A 22,150-nucleotide genomic window follows, 5' to 3' on the forward strand; every position below is an offset into this window, starting at 1 on the left:
GGCAAGACTTGCTTCAATGGTGCTTTGGTGCTCACTGAGTCTGCCCCCTGAGTGTGTCCCTTATGGATCTGAGGAGTTGTAATTGGATGGTCCCACTCTGACCACTGGGTACACTGGCTCTTGGATCTAAGGAGGTGCTAATTTAGCCTCTGCCTGAGGCTACCCAGCAGTAGCTACAAAGAGATCTTCAGATTCTCCTTCCTTGTTTGGGGTTTGGAGGTGCCCAAATGAGGCCCAGCTGTGAAGCAATGCAAGCTGCTGTGGGGCCTTGAAACTTCTTTTGGATGTTCTGGGTCTCTCTGACCCAGCTGCCGTTTGTTAGGTGATTTTCAGATTGCAAAGGGCCACAGCATTCATATGCTAAAGCCTCTGTGGCAGCTTGGGTGGGGCATAGTCTCAGGGGATCAACAGGGTGGAGCAAACAACTATGGCTGATCCTCAGCCCTGCCCTTAGAGGCCCCGAGTCTCAGTGTCCGGGTAATTGCTGCAAGGACCTCTGAGAGAAAGCCGCCCTCAAGTTCCGTGTTCTGCCCACTGCCAGACAGTCCAGTTTCTCTCCATATGAGTCCTGTGTCCCCAGAGACTCACCCAGAACTGGAGTTCAGAGCAGTCGGGGGCTTGTGACTCCCTCCCGATTCAGAAACACAGCCACGTCCTCAGTCGCCAGCCTTTGCCGCATTCGCCTCCGTACCTCTCCACTTCCACACCTCCTCTGAGTCTCAGTGTGCTTTTCTCTTTCCCTCTAGTTGTAGAATTTCCACTCAGCCAGCCTTCCAGGGGTTCTGGATGATGTCTGTTTGGTCTTTTAGTTGTATTTTTGAATTTGTTGTGGGAGGCAGTAATTTCCGGTGTTTACCTATGCCTCCATCTTGGTTTTCCCCACAATCCACTTTCTTACTAAAAGAGAAAAAAATTAACTGTGGTTTATGGCATTCAATGCTGAATTTCCCAATCTGATCTGGATGGAAGGAGAGAACAGCTTCATCCTGGGTTTGTTTAAACCTTTCAAAAAAAAGAAAGAAAGAGAGAGAGAGAGAGAGAGCCACACTGGGGGAGTTCATATATTCCTGACTTCTCCAAAGTTTAGTTGTCTCCAGTCCTCATATGTTACTGACAAAGATGAATCAACCCTAGGCCAGGTTTCTGCTCTCAAGAAAAGGATGTACATTGATTTTTTTTTCTGATTTCAAATTTTGTGGGTTTGCAAACAACAATAATAATCATTTTATGGATAATTCAGGACAGCGTTAATACTCTGTGTGCCGGTGCTAAATAAAACTAAAATAACAGCCAAAGCCAGTTTGGCTCAGCAGATAGAGCGTCAGCCTGCGGACTGAAGGGTCCCAGGTTCGATTCCGGTCAAGGGCATGCACCTGGGTTGCAGGCACTTCCCCAGTGGGGGATGTGCAGGAGGCAGCTGATCGATGTTTCTCTCTCATCGACGTTTCTCGCTCTCTATCTCTCTCCCTTCCTGTCTGTAAAAAATCAATAAAATATATTTTTAAAAACAACAGAAAAAAACAAAAACAAAAAACCAAAATAAAAGAACAACAATAGGTTTCTTGTCTCTTGCCAATGTTGTCAAAAGCATTTGTTGTGACAAATTACGAGAGCCATGAGGTAGCAGGGAGAACACTAACAAAGCATATGACATCCTCTTGAGCGTCAGCAATTACCTTCTTCCAAAAATCTTACCTTGTCATATTGGTAAAGCAAAGGACTTATCAGGGAAACCACCAGTGAGTCCATTTTAACTTGAGTGAAATTCCCTTTTTCACCTTAAAGCATGATTTTTATAAAATTAATTGGTTTCAAATTATGAATTAGAGTAAAGACAGAATAGATAAATTTGTTTTAATTGCATGATGCAGTTAGATTCTTTTTAAGAATAAAATTAGAAAACTTCAACTTCAGTGAGAGACAGAAACAGAATATCGGGGACTAGCTACAATGATAAGAAATATTAATCGTGCTCTGTTAACTGTGATTGCGCTGTTCTGATTAGAGAAAGCACATTCCATCCTGGATGAGCAGAGTTGTACGCCCTGGGACCTGGGAGCTCACTTTGGGATGCAGTCCACCCTCCTTTCCAGAGAACTGCCCACAGTCCTGGAGAGATTTACAATCTAGTGTTGGAGACGCCCGCCATTTGCACCCCCAGCCCTATTGCCTGTAACCGCCATGCCTTGCCTGCTTTCCCCTGCCTGGAGTTCTTATACTCCCAAGTAATCTTTGCCTCCTACCTTCTGTAAGCAGTTGGCTTATGGGGGTGCAGAGCAGATTTTGGTGGCTGACCTGCTGCTCTCCCATGCTGCTGGCAGTATTGGAATAAACGCTCATATATGACTCAACCCTGTCTCTGCTTCTTTGGCTCAAGTAGCGACAGGCAGCCCGGACCCCCTGGTTGTGCTGCTGCATATTCTGGTGACTCTCGTGGGACACAAGTGGGGGAGTCCTCTGGGGTAAGTACCGGGGATCCCACTTGCTGCATGAACTGGAGGTCCCTTCCCAGAGTGCTGGCGGGAGCCAGGAGCTTCAGGACTACACTTCCCACAGGCCTCCATAGCCCCTCTGAGGTCACTCCTGCTCCACCTTTAGGCAAGTGGAAAGCTGGAGAACCAATTTCTTAGGTCTCTGGTCCAGGTTCTTTCAGAGCCCGAGGAGGTTAAGGGTGTTTTATTTTTTTTTTTAATGTTTGGTCTTATTTGTTACTCAGATAAACCTCCGTTTTGACTAGACTTAGGGGTAGAAGCTCTGAGAGAGGACGGCCTGCACATGCTTCTCAGAAAAGGGACAGGTTTGCACCCATCATCCGCTCAATGAGTTTCTGGCTACTGACTGGGTAGGAGGTGGTCAGCTCGATCCTGAAGCAGTCACTGCCTTCCAATAGCCAGGAAACTGGAAGAGGTCAAGGTGTGAATTTAGAATCTTCTGGCAAATGCAAGGGGTGATCCTCTATTGGCTCCTGAGGGAAATAATCGCATTTTTCCATAAAAGTCATTTGGAGAAAGTTGGGGAAATTTTAATTTGGATTGGATATTGAAAATATTAGGGAAAATTACTGTTACGTAAGTATGAAAAATTCTGAAGTTATTTAGAAAAAATTGACTGTTTAAAAAGACATAACGACTGAAGTATTTAGGATTTAAATTGTATGGCTGGTCAAACTATATTAAACAGATCATGTCTCAAGCTCTGGGCCCTTCTTTCGATTCTTGCCAAATGTTAAAACATAGCAGTTTTTGCAGGTGCCGCTGTAAACAGGATGAGCTTGACAGGAACTCAACCTGCAAAGAAGAAATCAACCTGTAGTTAACCAAATAGTATACATAAGAAGTAACTAAGACTCTCCAAGATAGAGTTTTGGAGATGTGTGTCTCCTTTATGGGTGCAAGTAAATAATAACTACCTAACAACAACCACGTGTAGTTCTTGAATAGAGCACTCCAAGAGGTGAATGTCTTGATTTCGGTAAAAATCATACTACATTTTAACATAAAAGGTCACAGATGGAGAAAAAGTAGTCACTACATATGTTTATTCAACAAACATTTATTGAAAACTTGCTGTTGTGTAATAGACACCATTCTAGATACGTGGATAGCAACGTCAAACTAAATTCCCGCCAGCAGGCGTGGCTCAGGGGTTAAGCATCAACTTAGGACCAGGAGGTCAGTGTTGGATTCCTGGTGGGGGCGCATGCCAGGGTTGCAGCTGGATCCCCAGTGTGGAGTGTGCAGGAGGCAGCCGATCCATGATCCTCACTCATCATTGATGTTTCTATCCTCTGTCCCTCTCCCTTCTTCTCTTGAAAACCAGTAAAAATATATTTCTTAAAAAGATTAAATTCCCTAAACCCCCGTGGAGTTTTTGATTACTTGTTGGGGATACCTATTAGGGTCCCTTCAAGAAATAAGTGCTCACAAATATCAGATTAAAACATGCCCGTTTAATTCCTAATGTTCAAAAGAAGATGATTAGTAAATTTACATTATACATGCCCCAAAATTCATTGCAGGGCTGAGAGCAAAGAAGTCAAGTCCTAAAAGCAAAGGAAACTTCAACTAATTTTTTTACCCTCACCGGAGGATATTCTGTCCCATTGATTTTCAAGAGAGTGGAAGGGGCCCTAACTGGTTGGGCTCAGTGGATAGAGCATCGGCCTGCGGACTGAAGGGTCCCAGGATTGATTCTGGTCAAGGGCATGTACCTTAGTTGCGGGGACGCCCCCAGTAGGCAGTGTGCAGGAGGCAGCTGATAGATGTTTCTCTCTCATTGATGTTTCTAACTCTCTATCCCTCTCCCTTCCTCTCTGTTAAAAATCAATGAAATATATTTTAAAAAAAGAGAGAGTGGAAGGGAAGAAGGGAGGGAGGGAGGGAAGGAGGGGCAGAGAGGGAGAGAGAGAAACACCAAAGTAATAGAGACACATTGATTGCTTGCATCCTGCCCCCCCCCCCACCCCCCCTAAGTCTGACCCCGGTCTAAATCTAAGGTCAAACCCACAACCCAAGAGCATGGCCTGACTGGGTGATGAATCTGTGACCTTCCCCTGCATGGGACATCACTCTAACCCATGGAGCCACACCTCTGGGCTCAACTGTTTCTTTCATGAGCCAGTCCATGCAAAGGGTGAAATGCAAGGACAAGTCAGGAGATGCATGTGATGGTGTCCGCTGGGCACTTGAAAGGCTCTGACCGCTGTGTTGGCTTCAAAGGCCACGGAAGGCCTGGGAGATGCTTCCCTGCGTCCCCTCCATTGCCCCACAAGGTGAGGGACTCCCTCCCAAGAAGGCTCCTGGGAAAAGACTCCCTGTTTGCTCCCTCACAAGGCAGCGTATTGGGGTGCAATCCCTGCTAGCTGCGGGCTCTGCTCTGGATGTGGGGGTGCGGCCCCAGTCAGTTCAGGGCTCAGGTCCACTCCTCAGGAACCTTCTCCCCTGGCCGGGGAGGCGGGCGGCCAGGGCAGCCATGGAGGGAGGCCCTGACTCCGGGCCGGGCCACACAGAGAAGCTGGGGAGCCCGGAGGAGGGGCCACATGCCCGCAGGATCTGGGGGCTCCCGCACTGGCTGTGACAGGCTGGGGCCTCCTGGGCCCTGGGGAAGGCGCCTAAGCGCCCGCAGAGCCCGAGGCAGGCAGGGCAGGTGTGGCGCGGGGACCTGGTCTGGAACAGGCTCCTCCTGCAGGGCCAGCGGGTGCCCAGCTCCTGCCCCACAGCTGGAGGCCCAGGTGCTGGAGAGCCAGGAAGGGCGTGGCCAGTGCTGAGGCCCCGCCCCCTGCCCTTTGACCTCTCCTCCCGCGCTGGACAGGCACGTGCACAGTGTCCAGTCTCCGTTGACGTTTCCATGGAGACATCAGAGCTCCTGGCCCACGTTGGCTCAGTGCGTGCGAGAGCCCCAGCGGAGGAGGAAGCGAAGGAGCAGCGCTCCCGGTCTCCACTCTGACCTCGGCTCGCTTGGCGCACAACTTGCTCTCCATGGGCAATTTGCTTTCCAGGTTTCTTGTTTTAATCCGCGGCCGCCGCCGCTGGGCCTTGCCTGGTGGCCGCCGCCCGGTGGCTTTCAGGGTGCGCAGGGGGGATGCCCCGCCTGGCCGCGCCCACCCCGCGGCTCCTGCACCGGCCCAGGGCCCTGGGCACCGGGTCCTCCCCTGGGGTCCTGCACCTGCCCTGGGCCCTGGTTACCGGGTCCTCCCCTGGGGTCCTGCACCTGCCCTGGGCTCTAGTCACAGGGTCCTCCCCCGAGGTCCTGCACCTGCCCTGGGCTCTGGTCACAGGGTCCTCTCCCGGGGTCCTGCACCTGCCCTGGGCTCTGGTCACCGGGTCCTCCCCCGGGGTCCTGCACCTGCCCTGGGCTCTGGTCACAGGGTCCTCCCCCGAGGTCCTGCACCTGCCCTGGGCTCTGGTCACCGGGTCCTCCCCCGGGGTCCTGCACCTGCCCTGGGCTCTGGTCACCGGGTCCTCCCCCGGGGTCCTGCACCTGCACTGGGCCCTGGGTTCGGGCTCTTACCCTGGGGCCCTGCACCAGCAGCAGCTGGCTGTCTCACAGCGGTGGGAAGGCCGTGTCCTATCCCCCAGACCAGACGATTTTCTCTGGGGCTCCGCCCCTCCGTGGGGTGGGAGGACCCCCCAGAGAAGTGCCGGCTGTGTTCCCCTAATCCCAGGACAGTCTACATCCCTCCTCCCAGGGGCAGACTTGATCTCCCCAGGCCGATAGTCCAGCTTCTGAAGCCAAAACCAGCCAGGACCATCCCACTTCCTCCTCCGAAGGACATGGAAGTGAAGGTCCAAGAAAGGTCCCCAAAAGGGAGGCCAGAGAACCAAGAACATCAGGTACAGAACAAGGCACAGCGTGACCAGGACAGCCCCTACCGCCCTGGGGGCCCCCTGCTGACATGGAGGGCCCCAGAGCCCACGGGGGCCCTCCCTGCGGGCAAGAGCGGTCCTGGGCCATTGGGCCTCCATGCCCAGCACCCACAGGGCAGCGTGAGTGGGAGCACCCCGCTGTCTCCCAGGAGCTGCTCCTCCAAAGGCCGGGTGGGTGCAGGCTCAGGCAGCTGTGAGGGAGGTGCCCCGCCTGCTCTGCAGCCAATCCCAAGCCCCCTTGGCTTCCTGCAGCCACAGAGCCCTGCAGAGGGAGTGCTGCGGGGAGACCGCCCGCCCAGTGTCCCAGTGTCACCACCTTTGTGTGAGGAGGTGGAGGCTCCAAAGCCATCCAGCAGCCATCCTCCACCCGCCTCTGCCCCCAGGAAGTCCTGCAAGAGAACCATGCCCATGCCCCTCCAGCTCCCGCTGCCCCCACTGCGGTGGGATCGAGGGCAGCTGCCCCCGCCTCCTAAGCTGCCTTGCCTTGCAGGTGCCTGCATCCTGGGCGCTGACCCAGAGGCCAGGGCGGGCTGCAGTGCCACTCAGTCTGACCCTTCTCACTCCCCTCCTGGCTCAGCCATGGCAGACACCCTGCCCCTGGCCACTCACCCTGGCCATGTCGCTGCTCCCATCACAGCCGGGGCACCTGATGGTCTCACCTCTCAGCCGCCCTTGCATGATGTGGACAGTGACATGGACACCACTCTCTCCCTTGCTATGCTCGCACTTACCCTGAGTCCACTGTGAGGATCCGGACAATTTACCAATCCCCTGATCTGCAAAGGGACCCTCCAGGCCCCCCACCGGCCGACAAGCACTGAAGGACCGCTGCCCTCCTCAGACCATCCCATTGGCCCCACCCATCCCTCAGCCCACCTGAGGGACTCCTCCAGGTCCCAGAAGGGACCCTCTTCCCGCAGTGCTCCTGTTAGCGCCCAACTCACACTATGGCATTGGCGTTGCCACCGAGATGCTTGACACCGGGAGCAGCAGCTCAGTTTGCCGGTTCCTCGGCAGGCCGACCTGTGGTTATGGTCCTGCGGCTCCCATGGATGGTGCCAGCTGTGGGGTCAGTATGTCCACCCCAGGCCGCACTCAGCCACAGTAGCCGGAGCATGCGCGTTAGAGATGGACTGAGGAAGGCACACAGCCCTGCTTCTGCGTCTCCCTTTGGCCATAAGACCAGGGACCCACCTGGCCACAGCCTGGCCGCTGCGGAGGAGGAGCAGGCATCACCCCAGTGCGTGGATACGCTGCTGGTTCCACCTGCAATCCCACCCCCTGGAGCCCAGCTGTCATTACACAGGCGGTGTGGTGACAGGGAGGGCACCAGTCCCCTGACGGAGGTGCTAGTGTTCACTTGCCATCAGTGCACTGCGGCCGCCTGGACAGGGCACCTCCTGCACTCGCAACAGCCACCACCATGGAGAATGAAGGTACGTCCGAGTCATGTCTGTGTCCCCCTTTCCTCAGGCCTCCCAGGCTGTCCTGGCCGCATGGCCTCCATGATGCGTGCAAGTCCCCCTGTAGTTGCACTTTCTTTCCAAGCCCGGGAACCACCTGTGCAGAATGCAGGTGATGCGATGGGAGGGCCAACATCCCTCCCCTGATGGGAGGACCTGTTACTCCCACTTCCCATCAGAACAACTGCGGCCCACCTGGCCAGCACACAGCTGGTGGCTTCACAGGGAGGTGTCTCACCTGTGATGGGAGGCCACCGTGTCACCACCTGCCATCAGATCCCTTGCAGCCCAGCTATCCAGTGATGGGGACAGCACACCTGCCAAGGCTGGATAGGCTTATGGGGCCCCATTCATACTGAGCCTTGGGCAGCCCTGACCCACACAGCAGTGCTATGGGGGAGAGCAGCAGGCATCTCCACAGAGAAATGTGTGCTCTCAGTCAAACACCTGCCTCCATCCCCCAAGGTCGGGTGCCCCTGTCCCTTTGGAGGAGCCAGGACTGTGTGTGGAGGCTCCTGCTCAGAGCAACGGTGCCTGTCCTCGGGCAGGGCAGACGCTAGCTTTGCAGTTGGGGCATCTGCCTAGGGATTCCTAAGCGCCACCAACCAGTTCTATCACAAACCTCAACCAATTAGGACACCTTCCTCCACAAACTGTGTGTAGCCATGGACTTTGCTTCACTGGGAAGAGGCTTCGCCCCTTCAAGTGAAACTTAACCTGCTGGTCCTACATCAAGTCAGAGGGCCACACCGCAGGGGTCTGTGTGCTTGGGGCAGGCGGCCTTTGAGGGTGAGGGACAAATGAGCCCAGGTGAGAACTACCTGCAACTGAAATCCCTTCAGTAGCCAATCTGCTCTCCTACCCACTCCTCTGCCCTCCCTGCCTCGTATCTTCTGTATCAGCACATAGAACAGTGGTTCTCAACCTTGGCTGCACATTAGAATCACCTGGGAATCTTTTTAAAATTTTGGTTTCTGGGCCTCATCCTCCGGAAATCCTGTTTCTTTGTTACTCATGTTGTGGCTCCACCCCATCACAAAGAAACAGAATTTCCGGAGGATGAGGCCCAGAAATCAAAATTTTAAAAAGATTCCCAGGTGATTCTAATGTGCAGCCAAGGTTGAGAACCACTGACATAGAACTTCCTGCTGTGTTTCCAAATAGCCATTCTGTGCTCAGGCTGTTCTCTCGTTCTAGATACCTCTGCCCGACTTCCTTGCCCACCTTCAATTTGATAATCCTTGCCCATCATTTAAGACTTTTCTCAGGCATCTTGTCATTCAAAAGTCTCCTTTGTCTCTTGTCCCATCTGGACTGGGTGCAACTCTTTTATGTCCTTGGAATCCTCCATGCACATCTCTGCCCTCATACTTATCAGATTGTATTATAATTCACAGTGGATACCTCTCGGGTTCTCCCTAGACCATGAGGTCTTGGATGATGGATGATGTTCATTTATCTCTGAATCTTTTGCAACAGATTTATCTTCTATGTCACAGTAGGCACTTCATGAAATGGTTGATGCCTGTATGAACAAATGAATAAATGAAAGCTTCATCCTTTGGAATCAAGTTTTGATGGGATCAGAGATAATACAAAATATAAACATCCCAGCTGAAGCAATAGATTGACGGTATCTTCCCAGAGCTTTTTCTTTGTTAAATATATTTTTTATTGATTTCATAGAAGAAGGGAGAGGGAGAGAGAAGTAGAAACATCAATGATGAGAGAGAATCACTGATTGGCTGCCTCCTGCACGCCCCCACCAGGAATTGACCCCCCAACCTGGGCATGTGCCCTGACTGAGAATTGAACTGTTACCTCCTGGGACACCTACTGAGCCACGCCGTTGGCCAGGCCCATATCTTTTTCTCAGTCCTTGCATGTGAGCAGTAGCACACACGGAGGAGATCTGATTTAAGAAACAATCCCCTCATAAGTCTGTACAGAATGGAGGAACTGCAGGTTCTATACAGGCATTAAAGCAGAGTCTTTGGTCATATAGGCAGCATGCTCTTTAACCAAAGCAATGAAACAATACTGGAGAAATGTTATCACAAGTCCCATCACAAGTAGGAAGATATGGGTGATACCTCTGTCTCAGGTGTCACCTCTGAATGTCTGATCCTTTTATCAAAATTAGGAAACAGAGCCCAGAGTCAGGCCCCAAGTCAATAACAAGTGTGTGGGCAGGAATCCTGGGGACATGCGCGATGGCGGTGTTCCTGTGAGAAACCCGCATTACCTACTGTGCCAGTGCTTCCTTGCTGTGGGAGCCTGGCTGCTCAGTTATGGCAGAAGAGGGAAGGTGATGAGCACAGGGAGTTCACAGGTACTCTAAGGGACTTTCAGAGCTTTGCTATGACAGTTTCCTGTCCTCAGACCAAGGAGTCACTGCCAGGGCTTTTTTGTTCTGTATTGGCTCTATGATCGCTGATAGCCAGCCTGCAGCCACAAAGGAAAGAAATCTCCTCTGCTTCTCTCTCGTCGTTCCACAGGTAGTTTCCTGCCTTTCAGTGAGGTTACTTCACAGCAAAAACTACAGAAACGTCCTGCAGTTCATCAGCCTGCATTGCCTTCAGTCTGAACCCTGACTCTTCAATCACAGCGGACTCATTTGGAATCACACAAAATTAAAGGTCACGACATTAATCACAGATTTACCTAAAGCCCTTTCTTCCTTTTTGGAAGGGGTGGCTTGTCATGGGGTAGGCGGAGTCCTTCATGGTTTCTGCCGCTTGATCAATTTCATATGTGGTTTTCTGATATGATGACCAAATATTTGATACCAGGGTGCTATCTACATAAGGGCCAGTGACATAAGGTTATGAGAGTGGTTCGTGGTTTCAGGTAGGGGTGCAATGGAGTCAGCACAGACCAGTGTGGGTTAGAGGACTGTTCATTCTGTGGAACAGTGAGTGGGCATTCCCTTCACTCTAAGCCATAATCTTTATAGAAAGCCCTGTTTGGCTTTTCTTAACAATCAAACCTGGAGGGTCTTATGACCATATAAAGTGGGTGGGGAGGCGTGAAAGGGAGAGTTCAAGGATGTGCTGGTGATTCCGTTTTATGAATAAGACTCTGAGCAGATGGAAATGAAACCACATCCTTTAATGGCAGGGAGGAGAGAAGGTCTGAAGGAATCTGCACTATTATGAATAAGACTCTGAGCAGATGGAAATGAAACCACATCCTTTAATGGCAGGGAGGAGAGAAGGTCTGAAGGAATCTGCACTATCACCTGCACACCTGCCATGTGGAAGCTGGGCGGGCTGAGACAGACTCTCTGTTGATTTAGATGAGTGTGATGGCTCAGGAAAGCTGTGCTGACCTCTGCACTTGGTGTGGTTGCTCTGTGACTGTCCAGCCAGGGAGCATGGGGGAGTGTCCCCCACTAGCCACGTTGGCAGGTGGAGATTCTTACACTGAGCGTGGAGGATGACTAGAAAGATGAATGGAGAGGGCTCCAGGGCACTAAAAGCCAGAAAGATAACTGGATAGAAATAAGCCCTCCCCCCTCTCTCCCTGTAGACGCCCAGCCTTGAGCAGAAAGGGGTGATGGTCTTTGAGACAGAAGTCCACCATTTCCCCAGCTCATGGCACCTGAAGTAACTTCTTTCCCTTTTGGAGCAGTACTGGTCTCAGGAGGCTGGCTGTCACCGGGTCAGGCAGCTGAACCTGCATTTTGGTTTCAGTTCCATACGCCTCTTTTTATATTGTCTCATAGTAAAACCCAGAACGTAAATCTATCCGTAGCTATTCTATAAATTGTTTCAGAGATGTCTTCATTTTTCCTAATTTTGAAACTATTTTCCTGTAATATAAAATTAAGCTTTTGCGAGGTAATTTATGAAACTAACTGCTTACTCTTTCATTTTTTTTTGGGCGGGGGGAGCACTACATAAAAAAAATTGGAGAAAGAAATATACAGCATGTCATAGCCCCAAACAATCACCTATCAACATTGATGAAGATCTCACACAAGTAAATGCGAATCAGAAGAAACTTCAAGCCCAGAGCTGGGATCAAACAGCTTTGGGAAACGCGTTCATTCGTGATACTTGTTGGAAAACAGGTAAAGTGTGTGCATTTGGTTTGGGTCTTTAATAGGTTTGTTGGGCATAAAGTGTGGTTCGATTAGTTTCATTTGTTTTTTATTTGTACTATGAACTGGACAGAAACTCGGTGCAAAGGAAACCAAATAGAATACAGATAACTGGAAGTTTAGACAACAGTTTAAAAATGTGTACAAAAGCCAAACCGGTTTGGCTCATTGGATAGACCATCGGCCTGCGGACTGAAAGGTCCCAGGTTCGATTCCGGTCGAGGGCATGTGCCTTGGTTGTGGGCACATCCCCAGTAGGAGGTGTGCAGGATGCAGCTGTTCGATGTTTCTCTCTCATTGATGTTTCTAGCTCTCTATTCCTCTCCCTTCCTCTCTGTAAAAAATCAATAAAATATATTTAAAAAAATGTGTACAAAAAATGAAATGATTAAAGTTGTAACGTCATGTTCCCGAATGATATAACAATAATGATACCTCCACTAGAAGATGTGATAAATATAATGTCATACATAGTTAATGTTTTCTCATCATTCCATCACTTGTAAATCACTTACTCAAACAGCATTTGCTTTTCTTGAATAGTGCTTTGATCTGGTCTGTATTCAGTAATTGGATATAAAAAAAAAGCAATGGACTATAATTAAATTTTAAGAAAAGAGAGTACTAGCCATTGAATATAAAGTTTAAAATTACTGTATATGTAGAATCCCTTGAAAGCATTCTCCAAGTGTTTTGACTTGAGACGATGTTTCAAAAAACATACAAAATACAATACCATAAAAAATCTAATAAATGATAAGTAAAATAGTGTTTAAAAATGAACAGCTTTCTTCTTCTAATATATTTTAAAGGAAATTATATGTATATCAATAAGTTAGGTAAAAACAAATGTACTCATGGGGGAAAGATTAGAAAACACATTCAAAATTATAATAGTAGCTATGTTTAGGTGGTTTATTATTACTGACTATTTCTCTATTTTCCATATTGGGTAATACAGTTATTTGAATGGAGCAATTTATGTTTAAATCCCATTAGGTAGGAATTTTCCTACATCACTGATTGATACATATTAAATACCCATCAAAATGTGTTGAATGAAAACTTAGGACATTTATTTCATTATAATGTCTTCATTAGATTCATAAAAGTAGATTGTCCCAATCTTGACATTTCCTGCCCCGGCTTTGTAGGCTGTTACCAGGCAGCGAGGCGTGTCCTCCGGGCAGTTCTCCGTGGAGGGAGGTCAGCCCTTGGCCTGCAGAGGCTCACCTCTGAGCTCACTGCTGCCCGAGGTCGTGCAGTGCGGCCTCGAGCAGGTTACTCTCTGTGACTCAGTCTCCCCATCTGAGCAGTAGGTGTAATGACGTCTCCTTCCTAGGACTGTGTGAGGACCGAATGTTTCCTACATGTACATCTCTTAGTGGACTGCATGCCCCATTGTAAGGACAGATACATGTTGAGCCTATTGTCAGTGTGTTGTTGAGGTGGTTATTATTATTTTTATTATTAGTGGACGTTTCTACCTCTAGCTGTCTGGCCAGTATGTTGTTTTCAGCCTCTAATGCCCACAGTGGTTTCTGCCTCGTGCAACAAAACCCGTGTAAGTCTGATTGAGAGAGATTAAAATCTTGCATTAGGCTCTCAAGGGAATCATTAATCTCCAGATGAGTCTTGAAATACAGATAATATCTGCCTCGGAACTCAAAGGCGGAGAATTGAAGACTCTGAAAGTTGTCTCTCAGGGTTCAAACATGAGAGGGCTAAAGCCCTTCAGAATGGTTGTCTGCCTGCCTTGCCGCAGCCTGGGGCAGAGGTTCTGAGCTCATGGAGCCTGGGGTGAAGGGTGGAGGGATGAGGTGGGGATGGGACCAGACACCTGATAGAGATGAGCTGGGAGTGAGGCGGTGGGAGCACTCCCAGGAGAAGGCTTTTCTTCTCTCCACTCGGTCCTTCTCCTTCAAGCTGTCCCCTCACTGGCATCACAGGCCTTCGGGAAGCAGAGCTCTGGGGGGACCACATGACAGGGCAGGGGCGCTGGCCGGCTGGCTGTCTTCTGCTGTGATGGCCCCAGCGTCTAAGGTCTGCGGGTCACTTCACATTTGTGGCAGGAAGGTACATTATGCTATTGTGCAGCCACAATGTCAGCTTCCATAATGACAACTTATTTTAAAAATTTATCCAATAAATGACTTTCTTAACGTGCCTTTAAGGAAAGGAAATTTAGTTGAAATCTGTAATTCTGAGTTTTAGAAATCTAGATGCGATTTTATTGCCTGCGTGTGTTTTCAGTGGAAATTAATTTCACTAATCTTCTCGGTTAGGAGTTTCAGAAATGCTGTTCAAAGCAACAGGAAAAATGTCCCTGGAGAAAATGAACTTGGTCATCTAATGGATCAGAACTTTGTTTAGAAGGACAAAACTCCACTTAAGATAAGTCACTGGTTACTACTTCATTTTATAAATCACTGAGCTCTTATTTAGCATATAATTTTATTCTGTTGTTATCACGTGTTGTAATTTCTACAGTTATATTTTGTTTACTTTTTAATATCTGCATTTCTCACGTAACTAAGCTCAGTAGCACCCAAATTTCATTTTCCACTCACTGGTAACTGAGAATGCACACTACAGATGATCAAGAAACGTTGATGAGAAAATGAATGAATGATTTTTTTTTCCGTATCCCCGTAGGAAGAAAGGGGGCAGTATTTTTATCAATATACTAGCAAATGAACAAAATACAATATAAAATGAAGAAAATTTCAGCTTCAACTTTTAAAAATAAATATAATAAATAATGAGTGTGGGATGAAATAAACACTTTCAAAGATGTCTGGAGAGAGTATGAGTTGTAGACTTTCTGGGAAACAGTTTGCTTGTTTTTATCAAAAACTTTAAATATTTCATTCTCAGTTCTCACCATTTTAATCTGTAGCAATTTGGTCTAAAACATAATTAAAGACATGCTCAAAAAATGGGAAAAGATTCATTTACACTAATATTAAGTTCAAACAAAAGGAAATGATTAGATACATTATGAAATATTACATATCTTGTAAAAATAATGTTTTTGAATGATTTACATCAAATGGTTCAACATTAGACATTAATGCTTTTAAATTTATAAAGATATGAATGGTTTAAAAAGTATGACATAGTATACATGGTATCATCATTTCAACTTTATAAAAGGAATTAGAGGCTAAGAGTACAGACTGAGTCAAATGAACCAGGTTTGAGTACTGACTCTGCCATTTAGTTGTGAGTTAAAGACATGACATTATCTAAGTGAAATAAGACAGTCAATGAAGGAAAAATACCACATGATATCACTCTTTCATGGATAATAGAGACCATTATAAACTTTTGAACAATAATAGATACAGAGGCAGAGATGCCTCAAACAGATTGTCAAACTGCAGCGGGAAGGCCGGGGAGGGTTGAGGGGCAGGAGGGTGGGGGGTAAGAGATCAACCAAAGACTTGTATGCATGCATATAAGCAAAACCAATGGACATAAGACACTGGGGGTAGGGGAGGCCAGGGGACTGTCAAGGGCGGGGGGGGGGGAAAAAGGACACATATGTAATACCCTTTGTAATACTTTAAGCAATAAAAAATAATAATAATAAAATAAAATAAAATAAAATAAAATAGATAAGAAAAAGAAAAAAAAAGACATGACATTATACAAATTATTTAACCTACCAAAGTTTTTATTTTTTCCTGTAAAATTGACATAATATTATTAGCACCTGCTTCTGAAGTTATTATGAGGATTAAATGAGAGGATGCATTATTACTAATACAAAAATAATTGAGGGAAATCAAGAAAACATTGTGATTTCTCTCTTTGTGATGGCATACAAATGACTTTCCCCTTTAAAATTCCCATATTTTCTAAATCACCTATAATGAAAGTATTCTTTTATGATCCAAAATAGATATTGATAATAAAAAAGAGTCCTCTTAAAGGACTCAAATTTTTTTAATGTGAGTGAGCACATTCATATTTATAACTTACAATTTCCTTTTTAAATATTCTATGTATTCTTAAAGAAAACACATTAATCAAGTTTTGTTTGTCAAGGAAATAAACATCAGTCCATTAAGCACATAACATTCTCACTTCTGAGAGTTTAGCTCTCTCACAATATCACTAATTTAGAACAAAGATGAATATCAAGGAAAACTCAGACAACAACATACGCCCTGAACCAGCAAAATAAATGGTGGAGAATCTGCACTAAACCTCGTATATTTTCTTATTGAAAAGGCCCTCAGTCTTCTCTCAGTGCCATTGTCTGTCTGTCCTTTGTCTGTGTCAATTCTCTTCCTGTCATTGTGCGAGCAGGGCCTGAGGGGCACCCTCCACTTGCTCCTCTTTTCTGGCCTTCCGCCTGCCACAGTCACGTTGCCCCAGGCTGTCCCTGGGTGGTGTGGGAGGTCAGAGGGAAATTCAAACCACCTTTGTGTCTTACTGGCTTATTGGATGTTCCTGAACTGGTCTCCTCCTCTCTAGTCTCCATCCCTTTCATGTCACCCCCTTGCCCCCATCCCGCCCCCCTTTATACCCTTTAGCTGAAATGCATCAAGACTTGCCATTGCTCTGCAGACCAAACTGCAGGCAGGGGCTGCCTCCCTGGCCTTCCTGTGTGGTCCCTGCCTGCTTCTGCAGCTGCATCTCTCCTCGCTGTCACTTATGCTCAGCTGAGATCACAGCACACACTCCTTCCCGTTGCCTACATTCCTCATATTTGCTTGCCCATTGGCCTTTCCCCAAACGGACCTCTGACTTGCACACACACTGGGCTCTTCTCCTTTTCACCTGTGAGCTTCAAGCTGCTCATCCTTTGGGGCTCAGCGTAGACACCTTCTTGGAGAGGCTTTGCTGATCACCCAAGGCCGGAGCCCCTGATGCCATCCTCTGCTTCACACCCGCTGGTCCTCGGATCCCAGCCCTGACTGCACAGTCTTCTCAGAGGCTGCCTGCTCTTCCCTTGAATATACTAGTTACTCCTAAACTAGCTGAGCCACTTCCTTTCCAAGCACCATGTGAGGAGCACCAATTATAAGTGAGAGTAAAAGCCGTTATTGACAGATACACCGAACAAAGTAGAAATGAACAAGCTAGAGAGGAGACACCATAAGGAACTGAAAAGCCTTGGTATCTTTTAGACAGAAGCAAAGTCCTTGAAAGTTTCATTAATAGAGTTCAAGACCATGTCCAAAAACAGTATCTCGGAGAGAGGCATGTCAAGTCAAATAGAATGAAACTGTATTTGAAATACCAGCAAAATAGTTGAAATAACATTTAATCATTTATTACATTTGATAATTGCTTTAGTAAATTATCATGACTTCAGTGTCACCTGGTAATCTCAAAGTGGTCATTTCTGTTCTAGGTGTGTCTACCGTGTTTCCTTCGTCATTGCAGGATGAAAAATGATAGAAAATGCAGTTGTGTATACATGTAATTGATAAAATGTTCTCAAAATATACAGTTTATAGAATTATACAATTTGAAGAGTTCTGCAGATAGAATTGATTGAACTGGTAAATTACTGTCTTTGCCGACTTTGCCCAGCCTTTGTAGGTAATAAAACCAACATTGTTACATTGATAGATGCAAATCTACTGCTTTGATGTGGACCAATGTTCAAGGTTTAAGGAAGCAGTTAAAGGAAAAGGGAAGATAAGAGCTTTACCCATTGCATTTGAGGTAATCATTACAAACAAATTAAACACCAACTTAGTTCTTCTTTAATCACACGAAGTATTGATGTGAACTATCTAAACAAGCTTTGGATCAAATAGGAGAGCTCACAAGGAGAATGGTCACTGCTGGTCGTTTTCAAAGAGAACAAGCCCTTGGCTGGGAAGCAGGAAGGGACTCTTGCATTTGTTTGCTGGCCCTTCTGTGTGCGCCCATCTGCCCATTGCATGTGCCGGGCGTTATAATGACACAGCAGTGACTGTGCATCGTGACATTAAAATGTTCTTTTCTCGGTGGGAAATTTAAAAATGGAATAAGTGACCATTTGGAGGGCATTACTTTTAAATGATTACAGTGGAAATCCCCAATCTTTACATTTCATTGAACACTTAATTGAATATTTTATCCCATTTTTAAAATGTCATTCTTCTTTCACAGGTTGGAATAGAAGGAAATTTGGATTACAAAGCTATTCTTGATGGAATCGGGAATGGTAGTCGCCTCGGTAAGCTAGCTATTTGTAGAAACGTCCCTCCAGATTTGGATGCATATGAGTTGTTACAAAATTACAAAAACCAGCTGTTCCAAAAGCAGAAAGGAGCAATCTCTCACTTTTCACACTTGATGACTGACACATTGCACACTAAAGAACAACTTATCCGTCATTTTTGTCTATAATCCATATACTAGCACTACCTGTCCCAACCGCTACTAGGCACTATATAAAGGCCTGTTCTACGTATGTTCCTCCTGAAAGGCAGGAGGAAGAGTTATTAAGAACATTTTTTTGGTAAATACACCCAAGAATTTTCATCCCTTCTGGATTGAATTAGTTGTCCTTCAGCAAGACCAACAGTGGTCAGTGGTCAAGAGCCCTATTACAGTGAATGCTGCCTTTGGAAGAGGACCTCAAGGCGTTCCCTGGGTTCACTCACCCATTCTTCCCTCTGGGGCCCTCTTCCCGCTGGTGTGATGGAGCCAGTGCTTCACACTGAACGGAATAAAGACACTGACCCCTAATGTTCTTCAGTTGAACAGTGTTGTGTAGTTTGAAGTCTCACAAAACATTGATGAGTATCAACAAGTAGGGGGAAAGATGGTTTTGAATCAAATTATAAATTTGGACTATCCTTAGCCCAAGCAATTCCAATTCATTGAAATGTTGTCAACATATTAGTTGAACAAATTCAAAAGTAGTGATATAAAAACTTGTCTAATGCAGACAAAATATGCAGCCAGTATAAGCACTCTAAGACACCACTGGCCTTTTATTTTACCAGGACAACCCCAAAGGGTGTGCACAAGATCTATTGGTAGTAGATGATAGTGTGGGGAGCACAGTCTATAAGCCTGTGATAAGTATATAGGTGCCTGGTGAGTACCTGAAATTGAGGGAACACTTCGCAATACAGCTGAAACTCACCCAAAATGATACTGAATGTAAACTAATTGAAAAATAAAATGAGACATAACATGAGGGATGGGGGGAGTATTCAGATTAAAAGGAAAATAAAGAGACATAAAGCAACAACTATATACTTAACAGATGTGTATGTTGTCTAAAATCTAAGAAAGATTATTTTTAATGACTGCATTTTAAATCTCCCCCACGGTGAGTAAAATCAGAAATATATGGGAGCCCTGGAGGAAGGCCTGGCAATGGCACATTCTAGGCTTCTCGGTGTGACTGTGACCCACATCCCGTCTCCTGGGCCTCAGTCCAGCAGCAGCAATGGGAACAGTCAGCATGCTGCTCACAGTCCTCTCCATTCCACCCTTCAGGTCACCTTGGAACATGAGCTTCCTCAGTCCTGTGTCTAAATCAGCAGGGAGAGTGCGTGGCAATGCATGAAAGAGGCCTCTCCACAGCTTTCTGAGGACGGTCCTTGGGTTTGTCAGACGGTGGCAGGAGCAGTGGCGTGTGTTCCTGTTCACTCATCGCAATCACACTGCCAATAGGTGGTAATTTTTTTCAATATTTTACAGGCACAGTCATGTTATTTGAAAATTGTGATGTTATCATTTATTCCCATCGAGTCTTTTTTCCTTTATCTGGCTTTATTGCAGTGTATACTCTCCAGGGCCATCCATGTTGCACAAAAGTAAGATTTCTTTCTTTGTAATGGCCACATAGCATTCCATTGTGTAAATGTACGGCACTACAGCGTCTTTATCCCCTCTTCTATTGATGGGCACTTGGACTGCTTCCAGATCTTGGCCATCTATACTAATAATAGAGGAATGTGCAAATTGTCCTGGATGCCTTCACAGCAATAGTAATGACCAATCAGCAGGCTGCGTGGGATGACCAGGCTGGCAGGGGTGTTAGTGAGGGAAGACCAAATGACTGAACAGCAGGCTGCGTGGGGCGACCAGGCCAGGTGGGGGGTTAGTGAGGGACGACCAAATGACTGAACAGCAGGCTGCGTGGGGCGACCAGGCTGGTGGGGGTGGCCATAAGGGGCCACCAGGCTGGCGGGGGAGGAGGGTTGGTAGGTGAAGGCAACCAGGCTGGCAGGGGGTGCAGTAAGGGGCAACCAGGCTGCCAGGGTGTGGGGGGCAATGAGGGGTGACCAGGCCAGAGGAGAGGCAGTTGGGGGTTTCCTGGCTGGTGGGGTGTGGCAGTTAGTGGCGATCAGGCTGTGAGACAGAGGCAGTTACCGGTGATCAGCTTGGCAGGGGGGCAGTTAGGGGAGATCAGGCAGGCAGGCAGGTAAGCAGTTAGGAACCAGCAGTCCCAGATTGAGAGAGGGATGTCTGACTGCCAGTTTAGGCCTGATCCCCCGGATTGGGTCTAAACTGGCAGCCGAACATCCCCCATGGGGTCGTGGATTGGAGTGGGTGCAGGCTGGGTTGAGGGGATCCCCCATGAACCGATTTTCTGCACTGGGCGTCCAGTTGTAAATAACACTGCAATGTACAGAGGGTGTACATATTCTTTTGAATTAGTGTTTCAGCGTTCTTAGGACCTATGCCAGCCGTGGGCAAACTATGGCGCTCGGGCTGGATCCAGCCCGTTTGAAATGAATAAAACTAAAAAAAAAAAAAAAGACCGCACCCTGTTATGTAATGATGTTTACTTTGAATTGATATTAGTTCACACAAACACTCCATCCATGCTTTTGTTCCGGCCCTCCGGTCCAGTTTAAGAACCCATTGGTGCCCTGGAGTCAAAAAGTTTGCCCACCCCTGATATGCCCAGAAATGGAATCACTGGATCAAAAGCCAGTTCCATTGTTATCTTGTTGAGGAAACTCCATGCTATTTTCTACAGTGGCTGCAGGAGTCTGGAGGATGGAAATAGAGGTTGCTTGGGGCGATGACTCAAGGTGCAGTGAGCAGGTGATGTTTCATTGAATTGTATACTTGAATGCTGTACGGGTTCGCAAACCAATATCATCCCAATAAATCCAATTAATGAAGAAAAAAGAAATAGAAAATTAGCACTTATAGACCTGTATATAACATGATTATTTTTCTAGTAAATCATTGTTGTTGGATTTGATAAAAGTACTAGTGGCCTAGTGCATGAATTCATGCACATTGAAAGGAAATTAATTAGGTGAAATATTTTAATATTGCTACTTCCCCTTTATTGATAAGAGCAGTTTCAACCAAATTCATGATAGACAATGACCGATAGAAACACATGCATTTAATTGGCTCCAGAGAGCTCTATATGTATTGCGCATGCGCGAGTCAACTTAGCCTTTTATAGATATAGAATAAACTTGTTTAGTTAGACCTTCTTTCTGATTTAGGTAAACATTTTTCCAGCCCCGTAAAGCACCCCAACTTCTCTTTCAGGTAATTGTCAGCAACACAGCAGTAAATATCAACAGGAAGCAGATTATGATTGTAGATTATGCAGGGAGAATGAAGGTTAAAATATTTAACTGCATTAGTGTTTGACTATATTCTGTGCAGTGAGAAAGTGTGAAGTCATTTTCCAGGTCCTTCATTTCTTACTATTTTTCAGTGGGGTCAAGTTTCTAAGCTTTCTAAATCTCCATTTTCTGGCTAATGAAAAGAGAATAGAATTCCACCAAGTGTCCTACCTACCTATTCCAGGACTTCTGTGAGGATCAAATGAAATGTTCACAGGCAAACCCTTCACAGGCATTTGGTTAAAGTGTGATATGTTTGCACCTGGCCATAAAGCAAGTCATGTTCTTGGGCTAAAGAAACTCCAACAAGGCTAGTCGGTAGGGAGAGGAAGCTGGGCGTTGCTACTTGATGTCATTACCTGGAGCCCACAGCAACCGATTCCTAGCTGGATTTGCCTATGGGCCGCATTTTGTGCCATGGGGTTTTGGCAGCATTGGCTGCGATTTGGTGGGGTGTCGCTCTGGGGTGGTGGTGAGGCCTGTGTCCCACTTGGGGGAAGCTGAGTGTTGGTTTGTCAGGGCCGGGGCCGCGGTGCTGACCAGTGCACATCAGGGCAGCTCCTACATTGTGTGTCTGTCTCTTGGTGGTCAGTGAGCGCATAACGACTGGTCGGATGGCAGGAGGGACACTTAGCATATTAGCCTTTCATA

This window comes from Myotis nattereri, assembly GCF_964212035.1.
Source record: "Myotis nattereri genome assembly, chromosome: 12".
In the NCBI taxonomy this organism is placed as follows: domain Eukaryota; kingdom Metazoa; phylum Chordata; class Mammalia; order Chiroptera; family Vespertilionidae; genus Myotis; species Myotis nattereri.